Source organism: Felis catus, chromosome X (assembly GCF_018350175.1).
Source record: "Felis catus isolate Fca126 chromosome X, F.catus_Fca126_mat1.0, whole genome shotgun sequence".
NCBI lineage: Eukaryota > Metazoa > Chordata > Mammalia > Carnivora > Felidae > Felis > Felis catus.
The window spans coordinates 80457751-80478548 of record NC_058386.1 but is presented as its reverse complement, the minus strand read 5'-3'; the positions used below and the strand labels follow the sequence as shown (position 1 = coordinate 80478548).

The 20798-nt window shown below is 39.7% G+C and overlaps 1 protein-coding gene and 1 long non-coding RNA gene across 7 annotated transcripts in view; one reads left to right on the top strand and one right to left on the bottom strand.

The window, feature by feature from the left end:
* The window catches only part of SYTL4 (synaptotagmin like 4), a 210671-nt gene that overhangs the window by 140020 nt on the left and 49853 nt on the right, over positions 1–20798 (top strand). For 2 of the 6 annotated variants that reach the window (XM_019824061.3, XM_011291843.4), the window contains exon 1: positions 19992–20141. The exons of 3 other annotated variants lie outside the window; for them this stretch is intronic. The gene's annotated coding sequence lies outside the window, so the exon portion shown is untranslated. Of the gene's footprint in view, positions 1–19991; positions 20142–20798 lie in introns of those variants that run through there. One more of the 6 variants, XM_011291844.4, reaches the window with a different exon arrangement.
* LOC109496554 lies at positions 764–20527 on the bottom strand. The gene is made up of 4 exons (XR_002152656.3): positions 20387–20527; positions 13874–13931; positions 3624–3801; positions 764–912 (listed from the first exon to the last, which is right to left on the bottom strand). It is a non-coding gene; the product is annotated as an uncharacterized LOC109496554 (long non-coding RNA).

Genomic DNA, 20798 nt, shown 5'->3' with positions numbered 1-20798 from the left:
CTAGCTTCACCCTAAACAGATCCTATTGTGACTCTGCTTTTATAAAGACCTGAAGAATGAGATATCATGTGGAAAATCTGTCATAGGCCAATTATATGACTTAAAGTACAGAGAGAACCATCTTCCTATTTACAAAAAGACTACTTTCACTTTAACTCTGCTAGTCACCTATGTTCTTTTTGGAAATCTTGTTGCACCTTTTAAGTTAGTGTTGAAGTGAACTAGTTGTCAGTTTACTGAACTTCAAATAGAAAAGTATCTGGGAAGGGTGGACTCTGAGTAAACTTGTTTGCTCAAAATGAGTGCCAGGATTCAACAAATTTGCTGAAGCTTCCTAGTAACTACCTGCACATCTAATTGAAATCTATTTTCATCAAGCTTCATTCTCACAGACCTTTGGCTACACATTAAGAAGAGCTTTAAGACTGTCTAGCAGGAGTGCAAGAAGAACCACAAAGAGAATTTTAGTAGAAAGAAGCAGGAATTAAACCCAGGTGAGGAGATGTGCAGATAGTGCCTCCTTTTAACTCTGAAGAGGGACATTTTGATACACTTTATCAAAAAGGAATGGCAACAGCAAGTTAGATGGAGATAGGACCTCAAGATCCTTGAAGATGAAGCTTGTGATTTTAGAGGAAGGTATAAATAGAGTGGGAGGAAGGCTAATAACACAAGTTGTGATGTGAAATGATCAGACTATATATCAGCACAAATTGTCCTTTGCATTGAGGCTACTGTTGACAATTGAGTAATTGAGACATTATAAGGCAGGAAGGATTTTATTATAATGACCACTATTCCTGTGAACCATTACATATGGTGCTAGAGCAGTCTTCAGTGTTGTTCTTAATAAAAGAGAGACATTGTGCAATCCATGCTTTCCTCTGATTCTGGTCCACCCAAGGTCACTACCTGTAAGGGAAGGATTAGTTTAGTAATGATATAAAAGTCTATGCAAAAAGAACTCTTTGTGATTGCTTTCTGGAATACTGAGATTGTTTCCCATTCTACAGAATGGGGGAAGGAGAATATTGATGAGAACGCTGAGGAGATAGCAGCACTTTTGGAAAGATGGAAAAGTAGACTGAATTGTAGACACTTTTGGCTAGGGAGTGAGTCTGGGTCTGCAAAGGGACCATGAAGTTGCACATTTAAAAGGCCTATATGTGGAATATATCACATCTATCATAGCCTGTTGTTACCATAATCAAATATTATCATTTTGCAGATGAGAAACCAAGGAATAGAGAGATAAATGCCATAATCATTTTTTCAAGTACACATGATTAACTTTATGAGTTAATATCTTTTGATTCCCAGCTCAGGCATGATCTTATTGGATTATAGTGCCTCTAAATGGAAATGTACCAAAGGAAGATGGGTCCTACTCAAGTAGGAAGAATCAAGCAAGGGTTAACTGGTTTTAGAGTGGATGTAAAAAATGTTTTTTCTTTTTAAAGTTTAATACAAGCAAGCAAAATGTTGAAAGTTCTAGAAGATATCTTCTGCCTTGAGAACTCAATTTTTATGTGCTTTGAGCACTGAATCATCCTACCATGGTATAATAGAAGGACATTGGATTTAAGGACTTACTTCTTCACTTAGAATTAATGTTATCAAACTTCTCTGACCCACAGCTTCCTCATTTGTAAAATGGAGATAATAAAACTGCCTAATTTATACTGCTATTGTGAGCATTAAAAGAGATAATGCATAGAAGCACTTTATACAGTGTTTGGCATATAAAAATAGCTCAACAAATGCTCATTTCTTTTTCCTTTTCCACTTATACAGAAGTTTGTCTAGTATGTTTAGCTTGAATCAAAAATGGTGGCTCTAAACAGTTCTCTGAATTTAGTTAAAGCCCTTCAGACCATATGTAGAATGGCCCATCTCCCTGTAAGTGAGCATTTTTCCAAATATGGGTTTTAGCATACATTCAAGTGTAATTTTGTTCATCCAGAAAGACCAAGTGAAACCCCAGGCCACAAGAACTTTATCTTTATGACTTCTTTGTCCTCCTCCCCATTATCTTAGACCCCAGAAGACAGGACTGAATTTCATAGGCAGCTCTGTAATTCAGCACAAGAGAAATAAAGCTAGAAAGTACATCATAGTTGAGAGACTTTCCTTGTCCTCATGCAGGGTTTCTTAGCCTTAGCACTATTGATGCTTTCAGCTGGATAATACTTTGTTGTGGGTGACTGTCCTGTGCACTATAGAACATTTAGCAGCATCCCTGGCCCCAACCCATGAGATATGAGTAGCACCCCTTCCCTGAGTTGTGACAACCAAAAGTTTCTCCAGATATTGCCAAATGTCCCCTGGGGAGGGGGATAATATTGTTACCAGTGGAAAACTAGTTTTAGGAGAAACAAATCAGCTAGCTGTTTGGCATACAAACATCCTGTACTGGAAGACTAATGAAATTTTTACAGATGATTGGAAATTCAAAGGGCAAGGAAGAGTGAGGGAAAGAAAAGCTGAGGCAGAGGAACAGTCTAGGCTTAGGAAGAGAACCTAGTTCATATGCCAGGCCTTATGGATACAAATATTAAGAAGACGTAGGTCCTGCTTTTGGGGGGCTCACATTTTAGTGGAAGAACACTACAGTGAGTGCTAGAGGAGGGGCACCCATCCTCTAGAGTGCAGGGAAAGCCTTCCAGAAGAGATTACATTTGAACTGAAGAATTAATAAATATTAGAATGGAAAAGATAAAGGGAGAATGGAAGAGATGTAAAAGCATTTGGGGTTTGGAGGGAAATGCAAATCATTTAGATTGACTGGGAGAAGAGCAATCAGGAACAAGGAGTGGTAGAAGAGAAGGCTTAAAAGATAGATAGGAAGCAGATCTTGAAAGTCCTTCTAAGCCATGTAAAAGACTCACTTCTGAACTACCAAGAGTCACTGAGTTTCTCCATGATCCAATTTGGATTTAGAAGAGATTACTTTGGCAGCAGTGTGGAAAATAGATTGGAAGTAGGTGACCAGTTAGGAGGCTATTGTTGTAGTCCAGGTGATTATGGCCTAAGTAGTGGCAGTGGTATGGAATTCAAGATCTACTTAGGTAGCTAGAACAACAGGATCTGGGGACTTATCAGATATGAGGAAAGTCTCTGGCTTGTGCTACTCAGTAGATTGTAGTGCTGTTCACTGGGTTGGAAACATTGGTGGCAGAAGTTTCGAAGGAAGACGAAGTTTGAGGTGGTTGCAATCATCAAGGTAGGGATATTTGGTAGCCATTAAATGTCTGAGTCTGATGATTAGGAGAAATTTAATGACAGAGGTACAAGATTGAGAGTCACCAGAGGAAATTGAAGCCATGGGAATGAAGGAGATCGTCTAAGGAGAATGTGTGAAAAGAGATGAGGGACAAGGATATTCCCATGGCTTGCTTCTTCACTTGATTTGTGTCACCTCCTCTGGGAGTCTTCCTTAGAGTGTATACAATTATCACCCCTATGGCTCTATATTTCTTTACCCTGGTTTTTTTTTTATATCATTGCTATCCTTTGTTATGTATGTAACCCGTTCACTTTTTGGTTACTCCGACATATTTACAGTAGTTTAATTCACAGGCATTAAAATGTTCAGCAATTCAAAATAAAAATTTCCAACTCACATTCATTTTAAGCTTCTCCAGCTCCCAACCTCTAGTGCAGCTTGATTAGAGATGGACAGATCTCCGGTGTAAAAAAAGTGACTGTTCTTTCATTCTTCTTTCTGCACCTTGTCCCCTAATGCTGTGCTTCTTCTGGCTCCTCTGGGGTTGAGAAGTAAGGTGGTCAGGGAGAGGGAGTCTTAAAGGAAAAGTGAGAGGCTTTATTCACTGAAGCTGGTGTAATCAGCCTATCAATATCCTTTGTGAGGTTGATGCCCAAATACTGGGTTTTATACCGCTGTGCTTTTGTGGTTTCTTTATATATATATATATATATATATATATATATATATATATATATATATATATATAATGGTATATATATATAATGGTTTATATATACATATATATGTATATATATATATAATGGTTTATATATACATATATATATGTATATATAATGAAATTTATTGTCAAATTGGTTTCCATACAACACCCAGTGCTCATTCCAACAGGTGCCCTCCTCAATACCCACCACCCAACCTCCCCTTCCTCACACCCCACATCAACACTCAGTTTGTTCTCAGTTTTTAAGAGTCTCTTTGGCTCCTCCCTCCCTAACCTTTCTTTATTTTTTTTCCTTCCCCTCCCTCATGGTCTTCTGGTAAGTTTCTCAGGATCCTCATAAGAGTGAAAACATATGGTATCTGTCTTTCTCTGTATGATTTATTTCACTTAGCATAACACTCTCCAGTTCCATCCACGTTGCTACAAAAGGCCATATTTCATTCTTTCTCATTACCACGTGGTATTCCATTGTGTATATAAACCACAATTTCTTTATCCATTCATCAGTTGATGGACATTTAGGCTCTTTCCATAGTTTGACTGTTGTTGAAAGTGCTGCTATAAACATCGGGGTACATAGGCCCCTATGCATCAGCACTCCTGTATCCCTTGGGTAAATTCCTAGCAGTGCTATTTCTGGGTCATAGGGTAGATCTATTTTTAATTTTTTGAGGAACCTCCACAATGTTTTCCAGAGTGGCTGCACCAGTTTGCATTCCCACCAACAGTGCAAGAGGGTTCCTGTTTCTCCACATCCTCGCCAGCATCTATAGTCTCCTGATTTTTTCATTTTAGCCACTCTGAATGGCGTGAGGTGGCATCTCACGTGTGGTTTTGATTTGCATTTCCCTGATGAGGAGTGACATCGAGCATCTTCTCATGTGCCTGTTGGCCATCTGGATGTCTTCTTTAGGGAAGTGTCTATTCATGTCTTCTGCCCATTTCTACACTGGATTATTTGTTTTTTGGGTGTGGAGTTTGGTGAGTTCTTTAAAGATTTGGGATACTAGCCCGTTGTCTGATATGTCATTTGCAAATATCTTTTCCCATTCCGTTGGTTGCCTTTTAGTTTTGTTGGTTGTTTCCTTTGCTGTGCAGAAGCTTTTTATCTTCATGAGGTCCCAATAGATCATTTGTGCTTTTAATTCCCTTGCCTTTGGAGATATGTCAAGTAAGAAATTGCTGCGGCTGAGGTCAGAGAGGTTTTTTTCCTGCTTTCTCCTCTAGGATTTTGATGGTTTCCTGTCTCACATTCAGGTCCTTTATCCATTTTGAGTTTATTTTTGTGAGTGGTGCAAGAAAGTGGTCTAGTTTCATCCTTCTGTATGTTGCTGTCCAGTTCTCCCAGCACCATTTGTTAAAGAGACTGTCTTTTTTCCATTGGATATTCTTTGCTGTTTTGTCAAAGATTAGTTGGCTGTACTTTTGTGGGTCCAATTCTGGAGTCTCTGTTCTCTTCCATTGGTTGATGTGTCTGTTTTTGTACCAATACCATGCTGTCTTGGTGATTACAGCTTTGTAGTAGAGGCTAAAGTCTGGGATTGTGATGCCTCCTGTGCTGGTCTTCTTCAATATTACTTTCGCTATTCAGGGTCTTTTGTGTTCCATACAAATTTTAGGATGGCTTGTTCTGGCTTCGAGAAGAATGCTGGTGCAATTTTGATTGGGATTGCATTGAATGTGTAGATAGCTTTGGGTAGTATTGACATTTTAACAATATTTATCCTTCCAATCCATGAGCACGGAATGTTTTTCCATTTCTTTATACCTTCTTCAATTTCCTTCATAAGCTTTCTATAGCTTTGAGCATACAGATCTTTTACATCCTTGGTTAGGTTTATTCCTAGGTATTTTATGATTCTTGGTGCAATTGTGAATGGGATCAGTTTCTTTGTCTTTCTGTAGCTTCATAATTAGTGTATAAGAATGCAACTGATTTCTGTACATTGATTTTGTATCCTGTGACTTTGCTGAATTCATGTATTAGTTCTAGCAGACTTTTGGAGGAGTCTATCGGATTTTCCATGTATAATATCATGTCATCTGCAAAAAGCGAAAGCTTGACTTCATCTTTGCCAATTTGGATGCCTTTGATTTCCTTTTGTTGTCTGATTGCTGATGCTAGCACTTCCAACACTATGTTAAACAACAGCAGTGAGAGTGGACATCCCTGTCGCGTTCCTGATCTCAGGGAGAAAGCTCTCAGTTTTTCCCCATTGAGGATGATATTAGCTGTGAGATTTTCATAAATGGCTTTGATGATGTTTAAGTATGTTCCTTCTATCCCGACTTTCTCAAGGGTTTTTATTGAGAAAGAATGCTGAAATTTGTCAAATGATTTTCTGAATCAATTGGCAGGATCCTATGGTTCTTTTCTTTTATTAATATGATGTATCACATCGATTGATTTGCGAATGTTGAACCAGCCCTGCAGCCCAGGAATGAATCCCACTTGAACATGGTGAATATTTCTTTTTATATGCTGTTGAATTTGATTTGCTAGTATCTTGTTGAGAATTTTTGCATCCATATTCATCAGGATATTGGCCTGTAGTTCTCTTTTTTTGCGGGTTCTCTGTCGGGTTTAGGAACCAAAGTAATGCTGGTTTCATAGAATGAGTCTGGAAGTGTTCCTTCCCCTTCTATTTCTTGGAATAGCTTGAGAAGGATAGGTATTATCTCTGCTTTAAGTGTCTGGTAGAATACCCCAGGGAAGCCATCTGGTCCTGGACTCTTATTTATTGGGAGGTTTTTGATAACCGATTCAATTTCTTCACTGGTTATGGGTCTGTTCACGTTTTATATTTTTTCCTGTGTGAGCTTTGGAAGTGTGTGGGTGCTTAGGAATTTGTACATTTCTTCCAGGCTGTCCAGTTTGTTGGCATATAATTTTTCATAGTATTCCATGATAATTGCTTATATTTCTGAGGGATTGCTTGTAATAATTCCATTTTCATTCATGATTTTAATCTATTTGGGTCCTCTCTCTTTTCTTTTGAGAAGCCTGGCTAGAGGTTTATCACTTTTATTTATTTTTTCAAGAAACCAACTCTTGGTTTCGTTGATCTGCTCTACAGTTTTTTTAGATTCTATATTGTTTATTTCTGCTCTGATCTTTATTATTTCTCTTCTTCTGCTAGGTTTGGGGTGTCTTTGCTGTTCTGCTTCTATTTCCTTTAGGTGTGCTGTTAGATTTTGTATTTGGGATTTTTCTTGTTTCTTGAGGTAGGCCTGGATTGCCATGTATTTTCCTCTCAGGACTGACTTCACTGCATCCCAAAGCGTTTGGATTGTTGTCTTTTCATTTTCATTTGTTTCCATATATTTCCTAATTTCTTCTCTAATTGCCTGGTTGACCCATTCATTCTTTAGTAGGGTGTTCTTTAACCTCCCTGCTTTTGGAGGTTTTCCAGACTTTTTCCTGTGGTAGATTTCAAGCTTCATAGCATTGTGGTCTGAAAGTGTGCATGGTATGATTTCAATTCTTTTAGACTTATGAAGGGCTGTTGTGTGACCCATTATGTGATCTATCTTGGAGAATGTTCCAGGTGCACTCGAGAAGAAAGTATATTCTGTTGCTTTGGGATGCAGAGTTATAAATGTATCTGTCAAGTCCATCTGATCCAATATATCATTCAGGGCCCTTGTTTCTTTATTGATCCTGTGTCTAGATGATCTATCCATTGTTGTAAGTGGGGTATTAAAGTCCCCTGCAATGACCACATTCTTACCAGTAAGGTTGCTTATGTTTGTGATTAATTGTTTTATATAGTTGGGGGCTTCCGCATTCGGAGCATAGACATTTATAATTGTTAGCTCTTCCTGATGGATAGACCCTGTAATTATTATATAATGTCCTCCTTCATCTCTTGTTACAGCCTTTAATTTAAAGTCTAGTTTGTCTGATATAAGTATGGCTACTCCAGCTTTCTTTTGGCTTCCAGTCGCATGATAAATAGTTCTCCATCCCCTCACTCTCAATCTAAAGGTGTCCTCAGGTCTAAAATGAGTCTCTTGTAGACAGCAAATAGATGGGTCTTGTTTTTTTATCCATTCTGATACCCTATGTCTTTTGGTTGGCGCATTTAATCCATTTACATTCAGTGTTATTATAGAAAGATATGGGTTTAGAGTCATTGTGATGTCTGTATGTTTTATGCTTGTAGTCATGTCTCTGGTACTTTGTCTCACAGGATCCCCCTTAGGATCTCTTGTAGGGCTGGTTTAGTGGTGACAAATTCCTTCAGTTTTTGTTTGTTTGGGAAGCCCTTTATCTCTCTTTCTATTCTGAATGGCAGACTTGCTGGATAAAGGATTCTCAGCCGCATATTTTTTTCTGTTCATCACATTGAAGATTTCCTGCCATTCCTTTCTGGCCTGCCAAAGTGGTTAGGTCTGCCACTAGTCTTTTTTTTTTTTTTTTTGTAATTTAACTTTATTTTTTATTTTTAAAAATTTACATCCTAATTAGTATAAAGTGAAGCAATGATTTCAGGAGTAGATTCCTTAATGCCCCTTACCCATTTATCCCATCCCCCCTCCCACAATCCCTCTAGTAACCCTCTGTTTGTTCTCCATATTTATGTGTCTCTTTTGTTTTGTCCCCCTCCATGTTTTTATGTTTTGTTTCCCTTCCCTTGTGTTCCTCTTTTTTGTCTCTTAAAGTCCTCATATGAGTGAATTCATATGTGTTTTGTCTTTCTCTGACTGACTAATTTCACTTAGCATAATAACTCCATCCATGTAGTTGCAAATGGCAAGATTTCATTCTTTTTGATTGCCGAGTAATACTCTATTGTATATATATACCACATATTCTTTATCTATTCATTCATTGATGGACATTTTGGCTCTTTCCATACTTTGGCTATTGTGGATAGTGCTGCTATAAACATGGGGGTGCATGTATCCCTTTGACATAGCACACCTGTATCCCTTGGATAAATGCCTAGTAGTGCAATTGCTGGGTCATAGGGTAGTTCTATTTTTAATTTTTTTGAGAAACCTCCATTCTGTTTTCCAGAGTGAGTGCACCAGCTTGCATTCCCACCAACAATGCAAAAGAGATACTCTTTCTCTGCATCCTCACCAAAATATGTTGTTGCCTGAGTTGTTAATTCTAGCCAGTCTGCCAGGTGTGAGGTGATATCTCATTGCGGTTTTGATTTGTATTTGCCTGATGATGAGTGATGTTGAGCATTTTTTCATGTGTCCATTGACTATCTGGATGTCTTCTTTCGAGAAGTGTCTATTCATGTCTTTTGCCCATTTCTTCACTGGATTATTTGGTTTTTAGGTGTTGGGTTTGATAAGTTCTTTGTAGATTTTGGATACTAACCCTTTGTCCGATATGTCATTTGCAAATATCTTCTCCCATTCTGTCAGTTGCCTTTTAGTTTTACTGATTGTTTCCTTCCCTGTGTAGAAGCTTTTTATTTTGATGAGGTTCCAGGAGTTCATTTTTTGCTTTTGTTTCCCCTGTCTCTGGAGACGTGTTGAGTAAGAAATTGCTGGGGGCAAGATCACAGAGGTTTTTGCCTGCTTTCTCCTTGAGGATTTTGATGGTTTCCTGTCTTACATTGAGGTCTTTCATCCACTTTGAGTTTATTTTTGTGTATGGTGTAAGAAAGTGGTCCAAGTTCATTCTTCTGCGTGTTGCTGTCCAATTTTCCCAGCACCACTTGCTGAAGAGACTGTATTTATTCCACTGGATATTCTTTCCTGTTTTGTCAAAGATTAGTTGCCCATACGTTTGTTGGACCATTTCTGGGTTCTCTATTCTATTCCATTGATCTGAGTGTCTGTTCTTGTGCCAGTTGCCACTAGTCTTATGGGTCTCCCTTTGTAAGTTAGAGCCTGTTTATCCCTAGCTGTTTTCAGAATTTTCACTTTATCCTTGTATTTTGCCAGTTTCACTATGATATATGGTCCAGAAGATTGATTCAAGTTACTTCTGAAAGGAGTTCTCTGTGCCTCTTGGATTTCAATGCCTTTTTCCTTCCCCAGATCAGGGACGTTCTCAGCTATGATTTGTTCAAGTACACCTTCAGCCCCTTTCTCTCTCTCTTCCTCTTCTGGAATTCCTATGATACGGATATTGTTCTGTTTGATTGCATCACTTAGTTCTCTAATTCTCCCCTCATACTCCTGGATTTTTTTATGTCTCTTTTTCTCAGCTCCCTCTTTGTCCATAATTTTATCTTCTAATTCACCTATTCTCTCCTCTGCCTCTTCAATCTGAGCTGTGGTTGCCTCCATTTTATTTTGCAGCTCATTTATACCATTTTTTAGCTTCTCATGACTATTTCTTAGTCCCTTGATCTCTGTTGCAATAGATTCCCTGATGTCCTCTATGCTTTTCTCAAGCCCAGCGATTAATTTTATGACTATTATTCTAAATTCTTGTTCCTTTATATTGCTTAAATCATTTTTGATCAATTTGTTAGCTGTCGCTACTTCCTGGAGTTTCTTTTGAGGAGCGTTCTTCTGTTTCATCATTTTGGGTAATCGCTGTGGTGGCTCCAAACTGCAGGGCACTTCCCCTGTGCTGTCTGGAGTAACATGTGTTGGTGGGTGGGGCCGCAGTCACACCCGATGTCTGCCCCCAGCCCACCGCTGGGGCCACAGTCAGACTTGTGTGTACGTTATCTTCCCCTCTCCCAGGGTCAGGACTCACTGTGGAGTGGTGTGGCCCCTGTCTGGGCTACTTGCACACTGCCAGGCTTGTGATGATTCTTTGATGGGATCTGGTGTATTAGCTGGGGTGGATCCACTTGGTGCACAGGGGTGGAAGGGGCAGGCTTAGCTTGCTTTGTCATTGGTGGTCCCCTGCGGGAGGGGCCCTGTGGCACCGGGAGGGAGGCAGACCCGTTGGAGGGATGGATCCACAGAAGCACAGCATTGGGCGTTTGCACGGTGCAAGCAAGTTTGGTGACAGGAACTGGTTCCCTTTGGAATTTTGGCTGGGGGATGGGTGAGGGAGATGGCGCTTGCCAGGGCCTTTTTTCCCCCAGGCAAGCTGAGTTCTGTCTTCCGGGTCTCAACACCTCTCCCTCCTGGCGTCCTCTCACCCTCCCCTCTCTCTGAGAGCAGAGCTGTTGACTTTTAACATTCCAGATGTTAAGTCCTGCTGGCTGTCAGAACTTACAAAGTCTGGTCACTCTGCTTTTGCAAGCCAGACTTCTGGGGCTCTACCTTGCTAGGCGGGTGCCCCTCCACAGCCCCAGCTCCCTCCTGCCAGTCCGTGTAGTACACACCGTCTCTCTGCCCTTCCTACCCTCTTCCATGGGCCTCTTTTCTATGTTTGGCTCTGGAGAGTCCATTCTGCTAGTCTTCTGGAGGTTTTCTGGGTTATATAGGCAGATGTGAATGGAATCTAAGTGATCAGCAGCACGAGGTGAGCCCAGTGTCATCCTTCACCACCATCTTCCTACTTTTGTGGTTTCTTTAGAGACCGCTTCACTCCACACAACTGTCTTCTCATGAGCTCCTCATTCTTTTGCCTGGGTTGCCATCCACACACAGAGGAAACTATCTGGCCTGTACAAAACATAGTTCCTTGGAAGTCTAGATGCTTTTCTTTGCCCTGAAACTGTGAACAACTTCAACTAGACCTCTGCCTTTAGACTTCTTCAGGTTAAACTCAAGCACAAGTTTCTTTCTTCTCCAGACACCACATGACATAGGTGAGGTTCTCTCATGAACTCTTTCTGTTTCAGTGGCAACACAGCAGGCCTAAAAATTTCTGTAGCATAGTCAGCCTTCAAGCTGGAAGTAAGATGCCAGTCTCCCCTATGGAAAGGTTTAATTAGGACCTGTTTGCTCAGCTACAGGAGAGGTACCACAGTGATCTTTATTCCCATGAATTCCTTTAAAAAATCCTCCTTTCTGGGGTGCCTAGGTGGCTCTGTCGGTTAAGCGTCTGACTTCGGCTCAGGTTATGTTCTCATGGTTTGTGAGTTTGAGCCCCGCATCAGTCTCTGTGCTGACAGTTCAGAGGCTGGAGTCTACCTCAGATTCTGTGTCTCCCTCTCTCTCTGCCCCTCCCCCGCTTGGGCTCTGTCTTTCTCTCACAAAAATAAATGAACATTACAATGTTTTTAAAAATGGGATGCCTGGATGGCTCAGTCGGTTAAGCATCTGACTTTGGCTCAGTTCATGATCTCACAATTCGTGAGTTCAAGCCCTGTGTTGGGCTTTGTGCTGACAGCTCAGAGCCTGGAGCCTGCTTCAGATTCTGTCTCCCTCTCTCTCTGCCCCTCCTCCACTCACGCTCTGTCTCTGTCTCTCAAAATAAATAAACATTAAAAAACTTTTTAAAAAATTAAAAAAAAATTAATCCTCTTTTCCTTCCTCTAATTAATCTCTAGAATTCTACTATATAGACTGGAGTTGAATGGTGAAGAGTGATCATTGAAATACCAGTTTGGCCACCTCTTAGAAAGTCCTATTTGATATATTTGTTTATTGTTAAGAGGCCATATGGAGTACTAGTTAAGAACATGGACTCTGGAGCCATACTGTCTGACTTCAAATCTTAACTTAATCATTTAACCTCTCTGTGCCTCAGTTTATTTGTAAAATGGGAATTATAATAGTATTTATATCATAGGATTTTTGTGAGGACTAAATGTGTATATCTTAGATTAATACCTTAAAACAGTATTTAGAGTAATAAGTGCTATGTGTGTTTGTGATTAGTGCTATTGCTTATTTTTCTTTGATTTAGAATGTAAGCTCCATGTGTACAAGATCTTTTTTTGCTTATTGATGCATTCCCAGCTGCTAAAACAGTGCATAGTACAAGCACCAGTAATGTTAGTGCTCTCAGACTTCTTCTGAATAAATTAATATGACATTTAAGTCTTAAGTGTCAAGATGTGGACATAGAAAGTGGGGTTTGAGGTGATTAAGAAAGATAGCCAGAGAGATAGGAGAGCCAGCAGGCTGTGATGCTCCAGAAACCACAGGAGGGGAAAATTTAACAAGGAAAGAAGGGCAACAGTATCAAACATTACTAGAATATCAAAGGAAAATAAAACTAAAATACAGTCAGTACATTTTGTAACAAGGAACGCTATCTTTTGCTTTTATATCCTGGTATGTAGTGTTTTTCTTTCCTCCATAGATGCTTTTATTAAAACTAATAACCACTCATAATAAATCTTTGAATAGGTCTTCAAAGTTTTTAGCCCTGCATTATCAACCTCCAAGGAACAAACCAGTCCAGCACTTACTTATTTTTGTTCATAAACACAAAGGACCCAGCCTCAATACAATTTAGTACATTTTCCCCTGACCTGGACTCTCCTCTTGAATCAAACAATGAAACCTGCTGTGAACATCTGTTTCTAATTCTATGATAGTTCCTTTCCTAAGAATGTTCTTCCCCTTTCTTCCTACCCACTTTCCCTCCTCTCAAAAGTATAAGTGGAATGTATAAAAAACTCTTATAACTCAATAATAAAAAGACAAATAATCAAATTTAAATATGGACAAAGGATCTGAATAGGCAGTTCTTCAAAGAAGATATCCTAATGGCTAGTAAGTACATGGAAATATTATTAACATAATTACTTATTATGGAAATGCAAATCAAAACTACATATTTAGATCCTACTTCACACCCACCGGGATGTCTATGATAAAAAACAAAAACAAAAACAAAAACAGTACTGACAGGTGTCACTGGGGATGTGGAGAAATTGAAACCCTCATGCATTGCTGGTAGGAATGGAAAATGGTGCAGCCACTTTGGAAAGCAGTTTGGTGATTCCTCAAAGTTACCCATAGAGTTACCATATGACTTCGCTATTCCACTCCTAGGTATATACACAAGAGATTTGAAAACATGTGTTCAAAAAAATTTCATACATAAATGTTTATATCAGCATTATTCATAATAGCCAAAATGTGGATATTACCCAAATGTCCATCGACTGATGAATGGATAAGCCAACTGTGGAATATTCAGTGTCAGCCCTAAAAAAAGAATGAAGAACAATTTGAATAATGTCAACAATAATAACGGCTCCAGGGCTCCTTGAATTGTTGCAATTAGCCACTGAATAAAGTCCAAATTCCTTAACATGACGTATAAGGCCTCTGAAGTTCTAATCTCTACCCATCTGTTATGGGTTTCATTGTGTCCCCCACCCTCAAATTCATATGGTGAAGTCCTAACCCCCAGTACCTCAGAATATATTCCAATTTGGAAATAGGATCATTGCAGATGTAATTAGTTAAGATGAAGTTATTTGGGTAGGCCCTAATGAAATAGGACTGGTATCTTTATAAAAAGAAATATTGACACAGGGACACATGCACAGAGAGCACCACGTAAAGATGAAGGCAGACATCAGGGCAATGCTTCTATAAGCCAAGAAATGCCAAAGATTGTCAACAGGCCACCAGAAGTTAGGAGTGAGTCATGGAGCATATACTTACGGCCCTCAGAAAGAATTAACTCTACACCTTGATCTCAGACTTCTAGCCTCTAAAACTGTGAGACAGTAAGTTTCTCTTGGTTAAGCCACTCACTTTTGGAACTTTGTTATGGCAGGCCTAGCACACTAATATACCATCTTTCTAGCCTATCTACTATCACTTTTTCTTTACACTTTATGCTCCAGCAACGCTAACTTTCTTGTACTTCCTTTGCGTAGATTTAGTGTTTCCAGCCTTTTTGTTTTTGCTTATGCTATTCTTCTGCCTGCAATGCCTTTTTGGTCTAGCTTAGTACGACTCATCCTTTAAGATTCAGAGAAGCTATTACATTTTCCAAGGACCCTTCACTGACTACTCACCACGAGGATGGTGTAAATAGCATTCCTAGGTGCTCCCACATATCCTGTGCATCTCCCCAGCTTTATACTTTCCACATTGTATTATAATTTGATGTTTTCTTTCTGCCTCCTTCCACTCCACACAATACACTGTTAACTCTTTAAGGAAAGGGTCACCAAAATACTGGGGTCTAGCATAGTATACTTTGCACATAACAGAGGCTCAATATATTTCTTTGAATGAAGGGACTTTTTTTCAGTATTTATTCATTTTCTTTTTTTTTCCCCATACACCTACTAAAGTGCTTCACATATAATGGGTGCTCAGTACATCTTGGCCAGTGGTTCTCAACTAAGGACATTTGGCAATATCTGGAGACATTTTTGGTTGTCACTTCTGTCATCTAGTGGGTACAGACTAGAGATGCTGTTAAACATCCTACAATGCACAGGATAGCTCCCCACAACAAAATATTATCCAGTCTAAAATGTCATTAGTGTAGAGGCAGAGAGACCCTAATCTTGACACAATAAGACACTTAATCTACTTTTTATACCATAAACTCACTGTAGACCACTAGTGTACTAAATCTGCTTTGTCAGAAAGCCTGATTGTTTTTAATAAAAATAAACTATTTCCCAACAAGAAATATAGAGGGATTGTCCTGGCATCCAGAATTAAGATTTTGACAATTGAAAAGTACCTGATCCATAGGAGAACAGCCATATCAGTTACAATATCTTTAAATCTGAAATGCTCTATAGCAGTGAAAAATGAATGAATTAGAGCTACATGTATCAGCAGGGATAAATATAAGCATAATGGTGAGTGAGGAAAGCAAATTGCAGAAGGTACATACAGAGTGATACTATTTCTGTAAAGTACTACATATTGTTAAAGTATAGACACATATGTAGTAAATGTATAACTATATACATGGAAAAGATCAAATCTGGCAAATAAAGAAATAGTGAAAACCTCAGGATAGCATTGTATACAGTGGGCTTCAGCTGCAGTGATAATGCCTTATTTCTTAACCTGGATAGTGGGCATATCCTTGATATATTGTTCTATACACATTTTATAAAAGAGCAACTGCTCAATACTGAGGCATCCTGTCACCTGGGGCTGAGGAAAATCTAATCTCTATCCTACTAGTTTGTACTAGCCAGAACTCCCTCAATGTGGTAAAATCGAGCAATTCATTGAATCTAATCTTTCAGTATGGGACAGGAGCTTACATACTATACATAGGATAATATTCCATAAGTTCCTATTTGTATTGCCCTGCAATGTCTACATTTTGTGATAAGCACATATTTACTGAAATTTTGTGTTATACAGTCTAAAAATATAGTTAATTTTATTATTATTCATTATTTTTCAAAACTATGAATATATCCTTTGATGTTTATCATTTAAAATAACAAGATAATGTGAAAAGGACAGTCTTTCCAACAAATTATGCTGGGAAACTGGTTGGACCCTTACAACATATATAAAACATAGGCAAAAATTAATTCAAACTGGATCAAAGTCCTAAGCATAGAGCTAAAACTATAAAGCTATTAGAAGAAAACACATGGATATTGGATATGGCATATTTTTCTTGGATGTGATACCAAAGCACAGACAACAACAACATAACAGATAAACTGAACTTCATTAAAATTAAAAATTTTTGCACATCAAAAGATACTATTAAGAATGAGAAGACAACTCACAGAAGGGGAGAAAATATTTGCACAGCATATATCTGATAAAGGATTAATACCCAGAATATTTAAGGAACTGCTACAAGTCAACAACAACAACAACAACAACAACAACAAATCCAATTCAAAAATGGGCAAATGACTTGAATAGACATGTCTCTAAAGAAAATATACACATGACCAATAAACACAAGAAATGATGATCAACATCACAAACCATTAGGGAAAATGTAAATCAAAACCAAAATGAGATACCACTCCGCACTCATTAGGGATGGCTATTATATAAAAAAGCAAGAACAAAAAACCCCAGAAAACACCAAGTTTTTGTGAGGATATGGAAAAACTGGAATCTTTGTGCATTACTGTTGAAAATAACTTGGCAAGTCCCCAGAGAGCTAAATATAGAATTACCAGTTAATATAGTAATTCCACTTCTAGGTATATACCAAAAGACTTGAAAGCAGAGACAGATACTTGCACACTAATGATCATGGCAGCATTGTTCACAATAGCTGAAATATGGAAACAAATCAAATGCCCATCGACAGATTAATAAATAAACAAAATATGGTGTATTCATACAATGCAGTATTATTCAGCCTTAAAAAGAAATTCTGATACATGCTACAACATGAGTCTGCTTGCATTGGACCCCTCATGATATTTGGTTATAAGAATTTGAGTGCAGAATCCTTGTGGCAAGCAAGGAGGATCAAACAGAAATGGACAGCACAGAGTCTATGCGGACAGGTTACTGACTAATTTTGTTTTGGTTCACTGTTTATATTTGTCTCTTTCTGTGTATTTTCAGTTGGTTCACTGAGATCGTCTTAGAGTAAAAGAGTCAGATCTCCACATCCTCTTTAATGAGGTAGACCATACAAAGGGAGAAACTGCACAAGTAGAAAGAAATAAAAACATAAAACATTATCTGGAAGTTTTGCTTAGGAATAAGGGGATTGGACTAAATGTTTTCTGGAGGTCCTTCTGGCTGAGGGTATTTCCAGCTCCTGCCAACCACCACCTGCAAAAAAGGAGCAGAAAAGTGCTTGGTCTGAATTCCCACAGGCCAGGTGAGGGAGATGGAGCACAGGCAAAGGCCTAGGGTTCAGCACAGGGGCCCTGAGGGCTGAGTTGGCAAAACTAAACAGATCAAAAGGATTTCCTCTTTGAAATGGCTTCTTCACACTTCAGGCTGTGCACAGGGTACTGAAGAGCTAAAATATGGAAGAAAACTTTGGGTAGAGCCTGGGGGCTAAATTTTACTTTTTTGCCTATCACAATTGAAATGATTTTTTCTTTACTTTTTAAGATTTTTATTTAAAAAAAAATTAAGTTTTATTTATTTATTTATTTTGAGAGAGACAGAGACAGCGTGAGCGGGGAGAGGGGTAGAGAGAGGGAGGGAGAGAATCCCAAGCAGACTCTGCACTGCAGAGCCCAATGCGGGGCTCAAACCCACGAAACCATGAGATCATGACCCGAGCCGAAACTAAGAGTCGGACACTTAACTGACTAAGCCACCTAGGTGCCCTTCCTTTTTAAGATTTTTCAAAACAATTCTTTATGTTATCAAAGCTGCACACTTCTCATTAGAATAAAGTTGAAAAATAGAGAAAAAAGTAGGAGGAAAACAAAATTTCATTTAGTTCCACCGCCTAGAAACAGGTACTACTAATATTTTGCATATTTTGTTTTAGTCTTTTTCTCATGCATTTTCATTAATTGTTGTGATCACATTTTATATTAAATGTTGTATCCTACTTGCAATTAATATTAGAGCATAAGCATTTTCCTGTCATAAACTATGTGTAAATTTCAGTTTTTTATTGGCTAAAGAATATACCATTGTATAACTATACTGTAATTTACTTAACCATTGAACCATTAGGTTTTTCCATAGTATTTTATTATTCTAAGTAATACTAGGATTAACACAGTTGTACAAAAAATTTGTGTACATCTGTTTTCCTTAGGATAATTTTATTCATGCATTATATAAATACTAGTGAGGGCCTACTATGTGCCAGGTACTATGCTAAATGTCATGTTTCTGCCTTGAGTAGCATGCTATCATTTACTGAGATAGGAAAGACTGGAGAAGGAGCAAATTTAAGAGACAATATGGTGTGTTCAGCTTTGGTTGTGTTGAATTTGAGGTGCCTGGAAGATGTCCAAATGGACATGTCAAGAACACAGAGCTCAGTGAAGAGGTCTGGATAGAGCTATAATATTACAGTTGTGGCCATATAGATAGTAATTAAAACCAAGTGAGTGAAAGAGATCATTTAGGGAGACAATATACATAGCCTAGCTCTGAGAATGTCTGACTTCCAGAGGTTAGATAGCAGAAGTGGAATCTACAAAATGATTCTGAGGAGAGGGCAAAGGGGTAGGAGGAAAAGCAAGAGTGTGGCATTATAGATGCCACAGGAAGACTTTAAAGTAGGAGGAAATAGTTAACAGCGTTAAATGTAAGGGAGATGTCAAGCAAGATAACGATTAAAAATATCCCCTTTAGTTTTGAATTTATTTCTGTAGATTTACTGACACAGAGGTCAGTCATTGTTTGGGTATTTTGTTGAGCACAGTTTCAGTGGAGTGTGGGGGAATGACGCCAAATTGCTAAGTGAGAAGAAGAAAATGGAGATGGCAAATGTACCTGCAAAGTACATTTGCAATAAATTTGCCCATAAAGAGTAGCTGGAGAAGTACCTTGTGTGTAGGGAGGATTTTTTTTTAAGATGGCAGACCTGAGCATGTTTAATTGCTGATGACAGGTGAGAGGGACTTGAGCATGGTTAATAGCTAATGAGAAGAAGGTAAGAGAGAGGGAGGGAGAGAGGGGGAGAGGAATCAACCATTACTGGGTAGATCTAAAATTTTAAAGCCTATTGATACACTGTATATTGCTCACATGCCTTCTTAAAGGGTTTTTAAACAAAACACACTCCTGCCAGCATTTATGGAAGAGCTTTGTTTTTGATACCACTTTGTCATCAAGTGTTATAAAAACAAAAAAAAAACCTTTGCCAAAGAATCGCATTATTGTTCTAATTTGCTCTTATTTTTTTTTCTACTGGTGAGTTCAATGTTTTAAACAAGTGTGTGTGTGTGTGTGTGTGTGTGTGTGTGTGTATTTAGTCTATATCCTTTGCCCCAAACATTTCTATTTTAGAGGGACACTTTTATTTGCCACAAAAGGCTCAAGGTTAAAGGATCAGAATGGTATCATATTTTATCTTCCCAAATTATATGGTCTAGGGTCTTCATCTTCTTATAAGTACATGGCAGTTTGACAACTTTTGGCTCAGCTAAGCAGAAGAGGCAGGAGATTGATCATCTGAGAGAGTGAAAAAGGGGGCCATGTCCAGTCTTAGACCCCTATCGTCAGTCCTTAACCTCCCTTTCCTAATCTGGGAGGGCATCCTTCCAGAGACTTAAGGCTTTGGCTCTCCGAGCACCCTTTCCGGGGGCGTGGCCCCCTACTAAGGGCCCGGAGAGCTGTACGGCCCCTTTAAGAGTCCAGCTCCTCCCCACTCCAGGGAAAGTTGCAGCTTTTTCCGCCTCCCGGGAGGCTAAGTAGGGCTGCCCACTTGAACAGGATTGCAGTCTTAGCGGAGCAGCCCTCCCCTGAGTCCAGCACTGAGACGTCTCGCCCTCTCGCGGCACCTGTTGCAGTTGACAGGTAAGTCCGCGGCCAGCGGCCTCCCCTTCACTCTCGGTCCCAGGCTCCTCCTGGGCCCCTTGCCCTTTTTCGCTGCCTAAGCGTCCCCCACCCCTATTTCAGGGACCTGAACCCTTCCCTCACCCCCCTTCTGCTCTCCCAAGTTTTCCTTCTCCCTAGCTGACCGCCTGTTCCCTCTGTCTTGTCTGCCTGTCTTGACCGCACCCCCCACGCTTTGACTCCCGTCTGCTTGGGGCGGTCCTTACCCGCCAGTTTGCTTTCTCTCGGGCCTCTTCTGGCCCCTTCCCTGGCCCACCTGTCGCTAACTCGAGCGGTACCCCTCTGGGCTCTGCCTCCCCCGGGTCTCGCTTGGCACAGAGTGGCTCGACTTTTCCCGCCAGCCGGAGCTGAAGCCACTCCCGAGCTGGCCCTGGGGGCGGGGGTGGGGCCGAGCTCCTAAACGGGAACTGCACTGTCGGAGTCACCTTTTCCGTGGTTCCATTCTCAGCGCTTGGTCATTGAGCCCGGTCTCAGTCTCTCACTGTTTCCGGACCTGGGATCTCATGGTGTCAGCTTCTCTGGCCTCCGTAGGTCCGCCAAAGGTAAAGGCTGAGCCCCGCGTCAGTGGGCTCCCTCTGCGCTTGGGGCTGGGGACCCAGCTGTGTGCTCTGGAGTTGA